The sequence below is a fragment of the Equus asinus genome, chromosome 2 (genome assembly GCF_041296235.1).
Source record: "Equus asinus isolate D_3611 breed Donkey chromosome 2, EquAss-T2T_v2, whole genome shotgun sequence".
Classification (NCBI taxonomy): Eukaryota; Metazoa; Chordata; class Mammalia; order Perissodactyla; family Equidae; genus Equus; species Equus asinus.
Genome location: NC_091791.1, coordinates 11,701,688 through 11,718,282, shown reverse-complemented (window position 1 = coordinate 11,718,282; position 16,595 = coordinate 11,701,688). Strand labels below are relative to the sequence as shown.

At 43.4% G+C, this 16,595-nt stretch overlaps 1 long non-coding RNA gene across 8 annotated transcripts in view; it reads right to left on the bottom strand.

The window, feature by feature from the left end:
* The window catches only part of LOC123283302 (uncharacterized), a 203,439-nt gene that overhangs the window by 152,572 nt on the left and 34,272 nt on the right, over positions 1-16,595 (bottom strand). For 4 of the 8 annotated variants that reach the window (XR_011493492.1, XR_011493491.1, XR_011493493.1 and 1 more), the window contains exon 1: positions 9,000-9,572. The exons of 2 other annotated variants lie outside the window; for them this stretch is intronic. This is a non-coding gene — a long non-coding RNA (uncharacterized lncRNA). Of the gene's footprint in view, positions 1-3,188; positions 3,870-8,999; positions 9,573-16,595 lie in introns of those variants that run through there. 2 more of the 8 variants (XR_011493495.1, XR_011493497.1) reach the window with 2 other exon arrangements.

The following is a 16,595-nucleotide window of genomic DNA, read 5'->3' as shown; positions in this document are numbered from 1 at the left end:
GGCTGGCCCGGGAGCGTACAGTTAAGTCTCACGTCCACTTTGGCAGTCCGGGGTTCGCTGGTTCGGATCCTGCATGCGGACCCGGCACCATTTGGCAAGCCATCCTGTGGCAGGCATCCTACACATAAAGTAGAGGAAGACGGGCACAGATGTTAGCTCAGGGCTAATCTTCCTCAAAAAAACAAAAGAAGTATATGTCCCTGAATATAAGAAAACATTAATATAAGGCAGTTTTCCATTTTCTTAATGAGATATTAAATAAATATATAATATATGTTATGTTTTATAATGTAGTTATTAATAGCTATTATAATGTATATTTTTATATAAATGTGACTATATGTTAAGAGGTAGATGATATATTCAAATATATATTTTAATATTTTATTTGTAAATTTAGTTGCATATTTGCATTTAAAATCTCATATAAAACAACAGATTATTTTCATTAAGTAATTTCACTCAAGCTCTTCATATGCATCTTTATCATCAGGAGCTTTGTCATCTAGACCCAGTTTTTGAGTTATGGGACACACTTCTCCAGAGCTGTCACCTTGATTTTGTCTCAAGTCATTTGAGATATAGCCCTCTGTGAATCCACAGTTCTTAGCAGGGCCTACAAGGTCCCACATGATCAGGTCCTGCCCGCCTTCTTGCCTGACCGCTCTCCCTCCAGGGTTGACTCTGCCCCAGTCCTAATGGCCTCCTTGGTGGTCCTCGGTCACCTGGAGCACTCTCCTGCTTCCTATACCCCCTGTGGCGGACACTCTTCCCCTTGATTTGTGCATGGCTCACAACCTCACGTCATTCAGGTTTCTGTTCAAATGTCACCTCATCAAAGAGAGGAAACCATATCCACTTCCTCAATACCTGCTGTTTGACTGCTAAGCAAATAATGATTATAACATCGCCCCAACTCCAGTAGCAGTTTCTTAATTACAGTAAGCAATGCTAGATGCTGCAACAGAAATCTCAGCCAACGAACACAATAAAAATTTATATCTCTATTATGGAAATTCAGCGAGGCTTGGAAAGCCCTCCCAGTCATCTTGCCTCTGTGTGGTGACTCAGAGATCCAGGCTGCTCCATTTTGGATTTGCAGCTTCCAATGTCACTGCAAAAGGTGAAAAGAGGGCTAGAAGTTGTGTGGGGTATTTCCAAGGACATCCCTGAAAGTGGCTCCCACCACTTCATGCACATTTCTTTGGCAGCACTTGGTCACAGGGACAGCCACTCACTGTGAGCAATGCTGGGAGACGTGGGCTCCCACGGTATCTAGTGAGAGGAAAGCCTGGGGCACACGCAGAGCAGCAGTGTTGCTGCCCTGAGAGTTGTATCTGCTTAGGAATCCTGCCTCCGCCCCCGGCTTAGAGGTCTTTGGATCTGTTTCTTCATCTATAACTTGGAACTAATGATGATCTGTATCCACAAGTCTGGCAGAATGTCACAGACATAATAAGTGATCAATAAATATTTCCTTATTAGTAAATTCAGATTAGCTGGAAAAATTGTATAGGTCTAAATGCTTGGGTTAAATTTCTAAAATTATCAAAATATTAAAATATTAAGCAAATTATCCTTGAAACTAAAGAATAAAATTTTATACCAACAGAAGAGTTAATAAAATGGAACTATTAACCATAAGCAATCCATCAACAATTGAATGTCTGTGTAATTTGCTTCCTTTCTACTGTTTTCTTTTTCTTTTTTTTTTTTTAAAGATTGGCACCTGAGATAACATCTGTTGCCAATCTTTTTTTCTTCTTCTTCTTCTCCCCAAAGCCCCCTAGTACCTAGTTGTATATTCTAGTTGTAGGTCCTTCTGGCTGTGCTATGTGGGACGCCACCTCAGCATGGCTTGATAAGTGGTGCTACGTCCGGGCTGAGGATCTGAACCAGCGCAACCCTGGGCCACCGAAGTGGAGTGAGCGAATTTAACCACTAGGCCATGAGGCCAGCCTCATTTTCCTACTGTTTTCAAACATGGCCCTTCTCCTCCACTTCCAGCAAATTACTCCTCCTCTCCTTGTGAAATCAGAAGAATGTGAGGAATAATTTGCAAATTTTTTTCTAATTCTAATTAACATAGTTTCCTATTAGCAGAAGATGCAAATTATGCAATATATTATGGGGGAAATCTCTTAATAACTCCAAAAGGTTTAGCGTAGATAATTAAGAATTGATGAATCACCTATAAAAATTTCCATAGGGATTAACTGTACCAGAGAAATGCAGTAGATAAAACTTTGGAGTGAGGGTTTCTTTATTAATTACACAGAAACTTTTTTTATCCCAAAAGGTGACAGAGGACAGTAGAGGGGGAACAATGAAGAAAACTGAGAAGAAACCCACCGATGCCTGGAGAGTCTGAGCCTGTTTCACGTGAGCCACGGGAGTGTTCAAGAAGGCAGTGCTTGGCAGCATCCAGTGGCTCAGACCTCTCACCCACAGTAAGCGGTGGAAAGAGAATTTGGCATCTAGAAGCCTGTGGCTGCCCTTACCCAGAGCATTCCCAGTGAAGTGATAGGGACAAAAGGCAAGTTACAGCGTGGGAGGGATGAAAGTTTCAGGAGATGGCACATGGAGTCTATTTTTAGAGAATTTTGTAAAAGGGAATGAGAAAGCAAGAACTACACCTTGACAGGATGGCAAGGTCAAGGGAAGTGGTTTTGTTTGTTGGTTGTCATGTATGTTTCTATTTGATTGTTTTAGGAGAAGGAGAAGGTACTTTGTAGAGAGGCCAAGGGGAAGAAGCAGGTAGAGAGGTAACAACTGAATATATAAGGAAGAAAGAGAATAACAAGGTCCTGGGGTGACCTGGGAGGATTGAGGCCAGTGACGAGTGGAGGGGTTGGCCCAGGGATGGAGAAAAAAGAGGGAGGAATGGAGGAGATATAAATAAGTTTGAAGGTTATGGGGAAGGAAGTTAATGAAATTCATAGCCGATCTTCTCATTTTCTCTGAAATCAAGAAATCAAGACCATTCTGCTAAGAAAAGCGTGAAGTAGGGGGCATGAAGAGAAAGTGGCAATGGTTGAAATAAGTCCTTTGCAAAAGACAGAGGGATCAAGGAAGGTATATACTTTTCTAGCGCTGTATAACAAATTACCATAAACTTAGCAGCTTAAAACAATAATACACATTTGTTGTCTCAGTTTCCGTGAGTTATGAGTGTGAGCATGGCTTACCTGAGTTCTCTGCTCAGGGTCTCACAAGGGTGCAATGAAGGTGTCACCTGGGCTGTGTTCTCATCTGGAAACTTGACTGGGGAAGAATCTGCTTCCAAGTTCATTTAAGTGTTGGCAAAACTCATTTCCTTACGGCTGTCTGACTGAGGACTCCTGGTTTTGTACTGGATGTCAGCTGGAGGCCACCCTCAGGTCCTAGAGGCCACTCAGTTCCTTGCCACATGAACTTCTTCAACAAGTCACTTACTTCATCAAGCCTGCAAGGAGTGCCCCTAACTCCAGTAAGCTAAGATGGATTCTCACACAAGAGAACACACTCACAGGAGTGACATCCCATCACCTTTGCCATATTCTATTGCTAGAAGCAAGTCACTGGTCCTGCCCACGGTCAAACGGAAGGCAGTACACAAAGGTATGAACACCAGGAGTAAGATCCCTGGGAGTCACCTAAGGGTCTGTCCACCACAGATGGGGACTAAGACAGCAGATGAGTAGCAAGGCCCAGCTGAACCCAGAATCACATTAGCCAGATCTGGAAATTTCTCTATCAATATTAGAGAGAGCTTGGCTTAGAAAGAAGAATGGAGAAAGCAGAGGATTTGATCCATCCAGGGCTGGAGAATGGTGTTTGTGTGGGGGTGAATGAAGACCCTGCATGCAAGTCACTGACTGTGAGGTCCATGCCTGGGAAGAAAGTCAGAGAAATGACGAAGGTGCAGCTGAACAGGTAGATAGGGAGGGCTGCACAAAGAGTGGGGCTTGCAGAGGTCAAGAGGCAGGTTTATTGGAAGCCAAGGACAGGGTGGAGCCAATTGGTACTTGTAGTCAAAGGGTAAGTTGTCCAAAGTCACATTTACCGAAATGGGGACGACAAGGACTGGCAACTGCCCAAGGGTTTGAAGTCTAAAGACAGAATTCAGGGAAGTGAGAGCCTCCAGTCTTGGAGGGATTATCCATATGGGCATTAAAGTCTGGCAAGACTGTCTGTCCCCCAAACTTGGAGAGACCATGGGCCAGACATCAAAACATAGGAGAATATGTACATCTCCAGGTGCCAGCAGAGTGCCCATAGGTGGTGGTCTTGTAATCTCAGTGAAATTGAATCAGAGAATTGGTGGGGTTGCTCTGGCCGCAATGCCCAGGCCCAGTAAATGGTTCCCCCAGTCAAGAGCTCACATAGTGGAAGTCTCGGCAGCACCTATGGCTCCTCTCTTACCCCCTAAATAGGTCAGTTACATCTTCCAAATAAATCCTGAATCATGCCAGTCCCCTTCATCTATGCCACTGTCACCTCTCTCTCAGTGACTAAAAGAGCGTTCGGACTTGGCTGCCCACTTCCAGTATCTCCCCTTAGTCCGTTCTCAATCCAGCAGCCAGATGGTTCTTGTGAAATGCAAATCAGATCATATCACGCATCTGCTCAAAATTCTCCCGGGGCTCACCACCTGGCTCAGAGAAGAACTAAACTCTCTTCCATGGAACCAAAGGCCTAGCGTGGCTGGTCCCCTCTACCCTTCCTGCCACCTCTCTGCCATGATCCCTGTTGCATTATTGGTCTCTTTGCTCTCCCTTCACTTATCGTGCCATCTGCCCTAACACCCTCACCCCGGACAGCCACCTGGTTCTCTTCCTTACGTCGTTCTGCTTATCTTCTTCGAGACTCCCCTTACCACCCTTCGGAAACAGCAGCCCCGTGACCTGCCCCTTACTCTGCTGCACTTGTCTCCAGAGCTCTCCTTACCAACTGATATTTTATCATACTATGACTGTCCTCCTCCAATAGAATGTAAGGGTTGTGAGGGCAGAAACCACATCTGCATTGTTGACCATCATATATCCCTGGCTCCTAGAAAAGTCTCTGACCGTAGTACAGACTCGACAGTTTTCTGTTGATGGGCTGACTGAATGAATGGAAGGAAGGAAGCTTAACAGTTACTTAGTGCATTTCCCATTTCACAGGGAAAAGTAAGGCGCACAGTGCAGTATGGGGATCCAGGGTCAGAATCTAGTGCAGAGACGAGCAAGTCCTCCTGGCATGGGTGGCTCCAGAGTCAGCCGTGCCTGAGGGACCCTCAGCTTCTTCGCTCACTGTCTGCTTGCTTGTTTGTTTGTTTAAAGGTCTTGCCATGCTGTCTTGCAATGCAAAAAGAAGTCAGATGGAGATAGTAATATTTATTTTCTGAAGGATAAACTTCTTGTCTCTTAAAGGTTAAAAAAGTTGGCTATTTGTATTTCTCTGGCTCAGGTTCTCAAGGACCCGAGTACTGAGTACCCAAGTACTTTCGTGTGCTGACAAAATGACTTCTCGTGCCTAAATATCTCAACAACCATGGGGGACGACTTGGGGTGACCAAGACAATAGTATCCCTGCCCGTGACCTTGAGTTTCGAATCTTAAGCTTCATTGACAGAGGCATGCCTTCAATCCTTACAACCGTGTGAGATGAAATCACCAGGACTCTGCCTTCGAGCCCAGCCGGACTGTCTTCACAGCTGAAAACAATGCCCAGGCATTGGGTTAGAGAGCTGCCAATGGCATAGTGAGGTGGCCTGGGCAAACTTTGTCCCATGTATATACATTGACACTGGGGAGATGACTAGCAGAACCCGGAACAACAAGCTGCAGGCACGTGATTCTGGACGTGTGTGAATGTTTAATTCTGACTTACACTCTTGGTAATGAAAGTGAGGCAGAGAAATGCCAGGAACACGCAAAGCCTTTCCCGACAACGCATTTTTACTGCAGTTGTTTAGATACTTTTTAAATCAAGCCATAATTGCTGGCAGGAAATTAACACATGGGCACCTCTCTACAATCTAACAAGCTCTAATTATACTCACAATCTCAAAGAGTACTGTGTGGAACTGAAACACACCTTCAAAATGGAAACTTTGCTCCCCAGTGAGGTTTTTCTGCTGCTACATTACATTATTTCTTTAAGGAGGTCCTATGTTGAAATACAAATACCGCAGAATCTGAGGCAGTGCCTCCCCGTGAACTGTTTGAATCTCTGTCTTCAAACACTTCATCAAGTAAGCACTAGCCTCTGCTTGCATACCTCCGGGGGTGGTGAACTTACTACTTACTAAGGAAGTCCTCTAATAAACTGAACTCTGCCTCCTGATAAATTCCATCCAAGGTCTAAAGCCTGTCTTTTGGAGCTACACCTTCTCAATGTAACTTTTCTCCTGCTTGACAAGCTTTCAGACGCTGAAAATAAGATGCCCTGGAGAGGGACTTCAGGCATGGGTACCATATGGAAAACGAGATGTCTTAGATTGAGGTCCCAGAAAAGTCCCTGAGTTGAAGGCAAGAGGTATGGTAAGGTTTCAGGGGAGACAGGTAAGGGAGTCTACGACAAGGAAGGAGGGAGGAAGCCAAACAGGCAGGAAATTTCAGGCAAAGCTCCACAAATCCCTAAAGCAAAGTAAAGCTTCAGAGCTGCCCCGTCCCGAGCTGAGGCTGCTGGGCTTTCAGACTCCCACCCTGAGAGCCATTGGTCAAGGACTACCCTGGGCTGGAGGGAGGTTGACGTGAACTCCCAGGCATCGCCACTCTGCACAGATCAGCAAAGTGTCCCAGTGTCCCACGGGAAGTTTGCCAAAGAAAAGCCACAGGTGCCCACTATCATAGGCAAAAAGCATCTGGCACCTAGAGAGGGATGCACAGAAATGGGAAAAGGAGATCTGAGGTGGGTCTTATGGAGCAGTAACATTATTGGCTACAAAAAATAATAATTGGAAGTCACATAGGGGACCATGAAAACCCCAGCTGCTTCCCATCACTCAGCGATCAGAAAACCTGACAGCAAGGCTCAAAGCCCTCAGGTGGAAGAGGCAAAGGAGTCTCTTCGGAAAACTGACCAGTCTGACAGAAAAATCCAGAAGTGCTGAAGGTTTAAGTTTCCCAAATGAAGAAACTGGATCACCCCACAGTGAGTGCACAAATAAACAACACACACACGCCCCACTCTTAAACGTAAATAATCAAGGAGCACCATTAACTTAAAGAAAGCCTGCAAGCCAGAGATCAAAGCAAACAAAATTAAAAAATAAACCTGTGGGAAATCAAAGCAATGTTAAAAAAAAAGAAAGTACACTATAATTACTATCCTCAGAAAGTCAAGAGAAATTATTTTACCCATGAAATAAGAATCAGAGGTTATAAAAAAGGAGTAGTTATAAAATGGGAACAATTGAAAAAACCCTTGAAAAGCAGAGAGAGAAATGAAATATTCAATAACAATGTTGGAAGATAAAGTCAAGGAGGAAGAGAAGACCAGCAAGTTAGAAAATAAAGAGAAAAGACAATAAGAGCATAATTCCAGGAGGTCCAACATCCTGGAAAATAGGTGTTCCAGAAGAAAGGACAGAGACAACTGAGGGGAGAAAATCATCTTTAAAAACTCAAGTATCTGGGGCCGGTGGGGCCGGCGCTGTGCCTGAGTGGTTGAGTTTGTGCGCTCCACTTCAGTGGCTCAGGGTTTCGCTGGTTCCGATCCTGGGCACGGACATAGTACCGCTCATGGGGCCACGTTGAGGTGGCATCCCACGTGCCACAACTAGAAGGACCCACAACTAAAATATGCAACTATATACTGGGGGCGTTTGGGGAGAAAAAGAAGAAGAAGAAGAAAAAAAGAAGCTTGGCAGCAGTTGTTAGCTCAGGTGCAAATCTTTAAAAAAAAAAAAAAGTAAAAAAAAACCCTCAAGCATCAGACTTCTCAAACTGCTAGACAGTAGAGCAGAGCTTTCAAAATTCTGAGGAAAGATGATTTCCAAACTAGAATTCTATTTCCAACCAGAATATCAATTAAGTTTGAGGGTAAAACAAAGCTATTTTGGGGCCAGCCCAGTGGCATAGTGGTTAGGTACACGTGCTCCACTTCAGTGGCCTGGGGTTCGCCAGTTTGGATCCTGGGTGCAGACCCACAACCGCTCGTCAAGTCACACTGTGGCAGCATCCCACATACAAAGTAGAGGAAGACTGGCACAGATGTTAGCTCAGTGACAATCTTCTTCATCAAAAAAATAAAATAAACAAATAAAGATATTTTTAGCTATACAAGTTCTCCAAACAGTAGTTCTCGTGCATCTTTTTTCTCAGAAAGCTTAGAGCATATGCTCCACACACACACACACACACATACAAAAGAAGTAACAAAGCAGGAAGAAGAAATGAGATCCAAGAAGTGGGGCCCAACACGGTAGAAAGGGAATCCCCTGCAAGGTGCTTAAGGAGATGCAGGATGACCACCAAGTAGCAAACCTGGAGGGCAGACAGAGCTGGTTGGAGTGAGAGGATGGAGAGCAACCAACGGGATGAAGGATGTCTCCACGGAAAAGGGTAAAACTGAGACATCAGCTGATGAGTTTGCATATATTGGGAAGATTGACACTTTCAGTAAAATGTTTGAGGGTACACTGATAGTAAGCACTAGAAAACTAGGCAAACAAAACAATTATCAGCTCTAGCAAAAAGAAAAAGCTGTACAAGAAATGTGATCACAGTATACCACATGGCTCAGCTCAAAATACAATATTATGCCAATGTTGAGAGTACAGATTGAATCCTCTAACTGAAAAATTATGATGTGACTCCTGGGGATGTGAGAAGGAAAGTGGGGGAAGTGTGGGACGAGGGCATGTGTAAGACACTTGAAGCCGTCACTTTCAGCAACAGTAAATTAATAGACAATCTCTAGAACTAATTAAAAAAAAATTCAAGAAATGAAAGTATGTATTAGGTTTCTATCACTGCTGTAACAAATTACCGAAAACCTAATAGCTTAAAACAGCACAAATGTATTACCTTGCAGTTCTGTAGGTTAGAAGTCTGAAATAGGTCTCACCGGGCTAAAGTCAAGGCGTCCGCAGGGCTGCGTTCCTTCTGGAGGCCCTGGAGGAGAATCCATTGCCTTGTTTGTCGCATTCCTAGAGGTTGCCACATTCCTTGGCCCATGGTTTCCTTTCTCCATTTTCAAAGCCAGCAATGGTGGGTCAAGTCTAACTTCTAATTTCTGCCTCCTTCCACTTTTAAAGTCCCTTGTGATTCCACTGGATCCATCCAGATAATCCTGGGTAATCTCCCTATTTGAAGGTGAACTGATTAGCAACCTTAATTTGACTGGCAATCTTAATTCTCCTTTGCCACATAATGTAACATATTCACAGGTTCCAGGAATTCAGACACGGGCATCTTTGAAGGCCATTATTCTGCACACCATGGAGTGTAAATGTGTTACTGGGAAATGTGAGAAGAAACAATGAAAGAGGGAAAATTCCTCTTCGGGAGAGAGGAACTGTGCTTAGGGAAGGGTATGGTAGAGGGCAGATGTTTTTCCTTATAAACTAGTACTACTATTTGCCTTTTTCAAAAACCTATGTTAATGTATAACTTTAATTAAAATAACAATTAAATTACAAAACAAAACTGCCATTGCCAGGAAGGAATTTCAAACAGAGACATGATCAGATTTGCCTTGTAGCAAGTTCCCTCTTGAAATGTGTGGAAGATGACTCAGAGGGGAGAGTTAAAACTCAACTCACCCATCAGTGATATGCCTGGGCAAAAATCTTTGCAAGATAAAAAGAACTGCTTTCACTGATGTCTGGATGGGGTGATCAAAACCCTACAGAGGGAATCAGAAAAGAAAAAAGAGAGAACTCAAAGGCAGCATATTTAAAACCAGCATCCAGAAACCTGTACTTCAGAAATTGTACCTGGGTTCCGCTCTGCAGCCAAGTCTGCCTGACATCTTAGAGCAGACCAGAACCCCCTGGCCTAGGAAGGCATGCCTTTCAGGTCCCCTGGAAGTTCCCAGAGCTTTTTTTTGTTCTCTTGGCTATTACATTCTAAATATTTTCTTAATTTAAAATTAATGCAAACTTCTGTAGCAAGACAAGGAAAATCACATCTGAAGAGTTAATGGTCCATTGAAACAACTTTCGCTGGCATTTTACGTTATTGCATCATAAAGATAATGGGCAGTGATTCATTCAACCAAGAAGGAAATAGTTCAAAGTCAAAATTCTTTCAGTTCAATTCCCAGCACTAACAGTGTGCGTGTGTGTGTGTCCACGTACATATGTTAAAACGGTCCATAGAAATAGGAGACACACCTATATTGGATGTTACAGTAACAGCTAACACAGGCAAGTGCCTTATATAGTTCACGAAGTTGACAAGACAATCTTGAAGTAAATGGTATTATCAGCTTTGTTTTATAGGTGAAGAAGTTGAGGCTCAGAAAGATTACAGAACTTGTGAAGGACAGTCGGTTGCTAAGTCGGAGCAAGCTGGGGGTTTGAACCAACGGCCCTCCGCCCCTCACATTTCTACTCCCTGTATCATGCCGCCTTTGGGGCAATGGGGCTCAAATCCTTTCAGGTGCAGGGTTTCAGAAACACCAACCAGAGCCAAGCTTACGAGTAGCAGCAAAATTACTAGCAGAAAACATGGCGCCATTGTGTGGATGTCATGAAAAGCACTGTCACAAGCAACACATCCACAAAAGAACCAGACATCTCAGAACGACGAGCCACTCCCCAGAGCTCCGCCTTCCATTTGTGGCTACCAATTCTTCTGAGCATTCCCTGGCAAGGAATAGATATCAAGTGTCAGGCCTTAAAAGAAATTTGGGAGAGAAAGACCTACAATTGATTTTTAAAAATCCAGAGCATATTATGAGAAGGGTGGCTGTTTGCCCATCTTAGTGACTAAATGCCTTTGGTCCAGCTCAAGGCTCATCCGTGTCCCAGGGACTCGGGTCCCAGACGGTGACCTAATCCAGGTGGATATGCAGAACCCCCTGGCAGTGCTTGGTGGCATTATCAGTAATGTGTTTACTGATACCGTCTTCATTTTCTTTTAAAAATTTGATAATGAATTGGGGCTATGTGAGTGATATTACTTAGTCAAATTTCTGCAGACAGGGTACCCCAAGAGCAGAAATTGGCTGACTTTTTCTGTAGAGGGCCAAGTAGTAAATATTTTAGGCTTTGCAAGCCACAGAGTCTCTGTCACAACTACTTAAGTCTGTTACTGTAGCATGAAAGGAGGCATAGACAATACAGAAAGGAATGAACATGGCTGTATGGCGATAAAACTTTCTATATGGACGCTGAAATTGGACTTTCATAGAATTTTCATGTGTCACAGAATATTATTCTTTTCCCCCCCCAATCATTTAAAAATGAGAACACCATTCTTCTCTCACAGGCAATACAAAACGAGGCATCCTGCCTGGATTGGGTCCTCCGGCCACAGTTTGTTGGCTTCTCCCCTGGATGATTCCATGTTCATTACAGGCATAGCCATCCATCGTTTTTCTTGGATGATGGCATGGTCTGGAGAAACTTAAACCAATTTTAAGCTTTTATCCTTTTAGAAAACAGTATCTTTCATGCCTTTGATCAAGTCATAGAGTAAGGGCAATGCTAAGCTGCCAAGGACAAGAGCAGCCGCCCAAATGGGAGAGACAACGTGGTAGGAGAAAAGAATAAGTCACTTATTTATCCTCCAAACCTGGAGGTGGGGAAAGGGGGAAGAAGGATGAAAACACAAATGAGGAATTCTGCCCCTCCGTGTGTGCACACGTTGCTCCTTCCATCAAGAGGTAGAGCTTAGGTGCCCTCTTCTTGAATTAGGGCTGGATGTGTGAGTGCTTTGACCAACAGAATGCAGAAGAAGTGACATTCTTGGACTCCCATGCCTAGGCATTGAGAAATCCACTTCCTCTCTTGTGACCCAGCCTCTGTGATGTGAGGAAGCCCAAGCAGCCTGGTGAAGAGGCTCACTTGGAGAATCAAGATTCCTGCCAGTTAGCCTTACCTGAGCTCCCAAGTGACAAGCAGATCAACTTGTTAACCATGTAAGTGAGCCATCTTGGAAGTGGGTCCCTTAGCCCCAGTAGAGCCACCCCTGAGCCATATACACTATGTGAAGCAGAGGACAGTAGTCCCTGCTGAGCTTTGCCCAAATTGCTAAATCATAAGCAAATAAATGATTGCTGTTTTAGCCAACCTGTTATCACCAAACTTCTCTCCCATTCGTTCTTAAACTCATTCCAATCAGACTTCCCCATCTCTCTACCAAACTGCTCTTGTCAAGGTCACCTCCACATTGCCAAATCCAAAGGTTCCATACTCAGTCCTCATCTTACTTGGCCTATAAAAAGCACTTGGACCAGTTGATCACTCTTTCTTCTATGACACACTTTTTCATTAGGCATTCAGGCACCAGAATCCCTTGGTTTTCCTCCTTCGCCATTGTTCCCCCATCTCAATTTGCTTTTCTGGTTCCTCCTTTCTCCTGTCCTTTAGTGATTGTATTAGTCAGAATTCTCTAGAGAAACAGAACCAATATCAATGGGTTCACACAATTATGGAGGCTGAGAAGTCCCACAATCTGTTGTCTGCAAGCTGGAGACCGAGGAATGTTGGTGGTATAATTCAGACTGAGTCTGAAGGCCTGAGAACCAGGGGAGCTGATGGTATAATCCCCAGTCTGAGGGGCAGAGAAAAACGAGAGGAAATGTCTCAGTTCATGCACTAAGGCAGAAAAAAAGGGTTGAATTCCTCCTTCCTCCACCTTTTGTTCTATTCAGGCCCTCAATGGTTTGGATGAGACCCATCCACACTGGAGAGGACAATCTACTTTACTGAGTCCACCAGTTCAAATGCTAATCGCATCCAGAAACACCCCTACAGATACACTGAGAAATAGTGTTTTATCTGGGCACCTGTGGCCCAGTCAGCTTGACGCATAAAATTAACCATCACAGTCTTAGGGTGCCCCCAGGCTCAGTCATTAGCCTGCTTTTCTGCCCTATCTACAGCTACTCTATTGGTGATCTCATCTAGCCGCATGGTTTTAAACACCATATATGACTATTTCTGTAAGATGCCTCAAGACTGATCTTCCAGACTTCATTTTCCAACTACTTTCTCAACACCGCTACTTGCACGTCTGGTAGACATCTCAAACACACCATGTCCAAACTGAACGCTTGATCTCTCCACCAAACCAGCTCCACACACAGCACTTCCCATTTCAGGTGATGACAACTCCATCCTTCTGTTTGCTCAGGCCAAAAGCCTTGATGTCATCCTTGACTCTTCCCTTTCTCTCATATTGCACATCCAATCTGTCATGAAAGTTTATTGGCTCAACCTTCAAAAACACGTCCAGAGCCTGACCACTTCTTACTACCTGCACTGCATTGGTCTGGGCCAAACTTGACTCTTAATTATTGCCTTAATTACTGTGATGGCCCCTAAGTTGTCCTTCTACTTCTACTTTTGCTCCTGAGTTCTCATCGAAACAGCCAGAGTTGTCTTTATACGTCAGATGATGGCACTCAACCACTCAAACCCTGCAATGGTTCTCTACATCTATCAGAGTAAAAGCTAAAAGCCTCAAAGCCCCCTATGATCTTCCCCTCCACTTAATCTCGCTTTCTCATTCCACTCCAGCTACATTGACCTCCTTGGTTTTCCTCAAATAAGCCAGGCAAACTCCCTCCTTAGGGCCTCTGAATGGTTATTTTCTCTCCCTGCCATATTTTCCCCCAAGATATCTACCTGGCCAACTTGCCCACCTCTTTCAAGTGTTTGCCCAAATATCATTTTCTCAATGAGGCCTGTCTAGACCACCCTATATAAAATTGCATCTCCTTAAACACCCTTCAACTCCTTTACCATTGCTAGAACGGGAGCACCATAAGGGAGGGATCTTTGTGTTATTTACTGATGCTTCCCAAGTATATATCTGGCACTTTATAGGTTCTTAATAAATATTTGTTAAATGAATGAATGGCAGAAAGAGCTGAGATGAATTCCAAAGCCAGAGTCACACAGGGCCCTATATAGGTCACTACTTCTTTCAGAGTCCCATCCTCCACATTGCAATTGAGAACATTGGAGTAGATCTCTTCCCATCCCCAAACACTCTGGCTCTGATTTGATGGTCTGTCCTTCCTGACAGTCATTTCTCCCTCTCCAGCAACAGTTAGCAATTTTCACTGAGCAGCCACTCCCCATTTGCTCTGACCATCTTGTCTGGAGGGAGCTCCACATTGGTTGGGTGGGACACACCATCCAGGCCCAAGCCCCTCAGCATGTTGCATTTCCCTGGCCACTGTGATTGGTTCAGGAGCAGGCATGAGACCCAATCAGTGAGATTCAGCATCTCTTCTAATGAAAATGCAGGGGCCACAGCAGGTGCTCTCCATCTCAACACCAAGAGTTTGTTAGGTCTAGAGTTGTCACCTTTAGGGGAGGACCTGAAATTGCTGAGGACAATTGGATGGAATGAAGTCAATACCATGAAAAGTAGAACAAAGAAATTGGAAGAAACTGAGTCCTCAAAGCATCAGTTGTGCCCTGAATTTGGCTGGTACCCTGAACTTTTCAGGGATGTAAATTGAAAAACTCCCTATATGTCTTAAGCCAGTTTGAGTTGGGTTTTCTGCCACTTTCAGCTGACACCAGAGCTGGGAGTGTTTGTGAGATGTCTTTACTGGTAGCCAAGCTAAAATTTGAGACTGCCCCTCCCAACTGAGAGACAACATAAATCACAGCGTTATTCCTGCCCAACCCTCCACCTTAGCACAAAGACTGGTAGTTTGTTACACAACTGGAACACGATGCAATCTCTACCTGCCCGTGTTCCTTCTTCCATCTCTATGTGTAGATTAAGAAAACAAGAGTTATAAAAAAAGGAATTGTTCAAGACTTTTCTATTTCCCCAACACACACAGACCATTACTTATATAACAGGCACTCAATAGATACTTGTTGAATGATTGAATGAAGAGAAGAACATTGCTTGTACAGACTAATAAGTAGTTTCCTTTATTTTCCTTAGAAACAAACAGCAGAAAAAAGTGTGAAAAAAGGAGATGATTGATTTTATTGAGTTGTACTTGGTACAAGGCGCATCTGCTGGAGCCAGTTCTGGCTTTCCTAATGCAAGAGGGACAGAGGGTACTTGGAGAGGGTACAGAGATTAAACTAGTGATGGATTGGAATGTGCACAACACATTTAACCAGGGTAAGAAAATTGATAGCAGCAAATAACAACTGAAGAGACACTTACTAGCTAACAAATGTACAGAATCCAAGAGTTTAGAGATCATCTGATCTAATAACCTACTCGTTTTACAGAAGGGGAAACTGAGGCTTCCAAAGCTGAGGTGATAGGGAAAATGCCTAGGCTTCTGAGATGTATTCTGGGATACTAGTTTTCAAACTGTGGATCAATACCTTTAGTTGGTTGTGAAATTAATTAGTGGGTTTCTGTCAATTTTTTTAATGAACAAATGAGTTTAGCACAGAATAGAAAAGAAAAAAATCCAAGTATATATTCTGTAATACGAGTAGGTATTGCATAAAATTTTTGTCTCAGTTTACACATGCACACACACACACACAAATGTACATATTGTGTACTGAGTCAGGATTTAAAATGTATCTCACACAATAAATCAGGTTTTTGAAAGTTTGTAAACCCTGGATCTAGGCAGATGACAGCATTGACTGATTATCCATTGTGTTCAAAGCCCAGCAGAGAAGGCCTTCCCAGTGCTTGGACATCAAGTTCATAACAGTAAGTGAAAACCTAGCCAATCATTGGAATCACATGGCGAGATGTTTTTAAAATACCCTGAGCCTCACCTCCAGAGATTCTTAAGGTCTGGAATGATTTTTGTATTTTTTAAAAGTTTCCCAGAAAATTCTTATGCACAGATTAGTTTTGGGACCAGAGATTCCTTCAAAGGAGAAAAATCAGCAGAAGTCCGTCCTTCATCAAATACAAAGTGCTACAGCAGTGACTAGAGAGAGCCACCCCAAGTCATCATATGGGGCACTGACACATGGGGCTCCTGTGGAGTGCAATGTTTGCATCAAGCACCACCCATAGATGTTTACAAACAGAGATTTAAGGTTTCCTGGAGACAGAGAGGAGCAAATGGGAAAAGCAGTAAAGGAGAACGGCCAAGAACCCTCTAGAGGAGCTAGTATTATCCTGATAGCAAAACCAGGCAAAGACATCACTCACACACACACACACAACCCCAAAAACTATAGATGAATATTTCTTATGAATATGGTTGCAAAAATCCTCAACAAAATACTAGTAAACCCAATCCAGCCACATATAAAAAGAATTATACACCACGACCAAGTGAGATTTATCCCAGGAATGCAAGGTTGGTTTGATGTCCCCAAATCAATGAGTGTAATACACTGTATCAATAAAATGAAAAACAGAAATCACATGATCAGCTCAATATATACAGAAAAGCATTTGACAAAACCTGACAACATTTCCTCCTAAAAACTCTCAACAAACTAAGAATAGGATGGAATTTCCTCAATTAGATAAGCTCATCCATGAAAAATC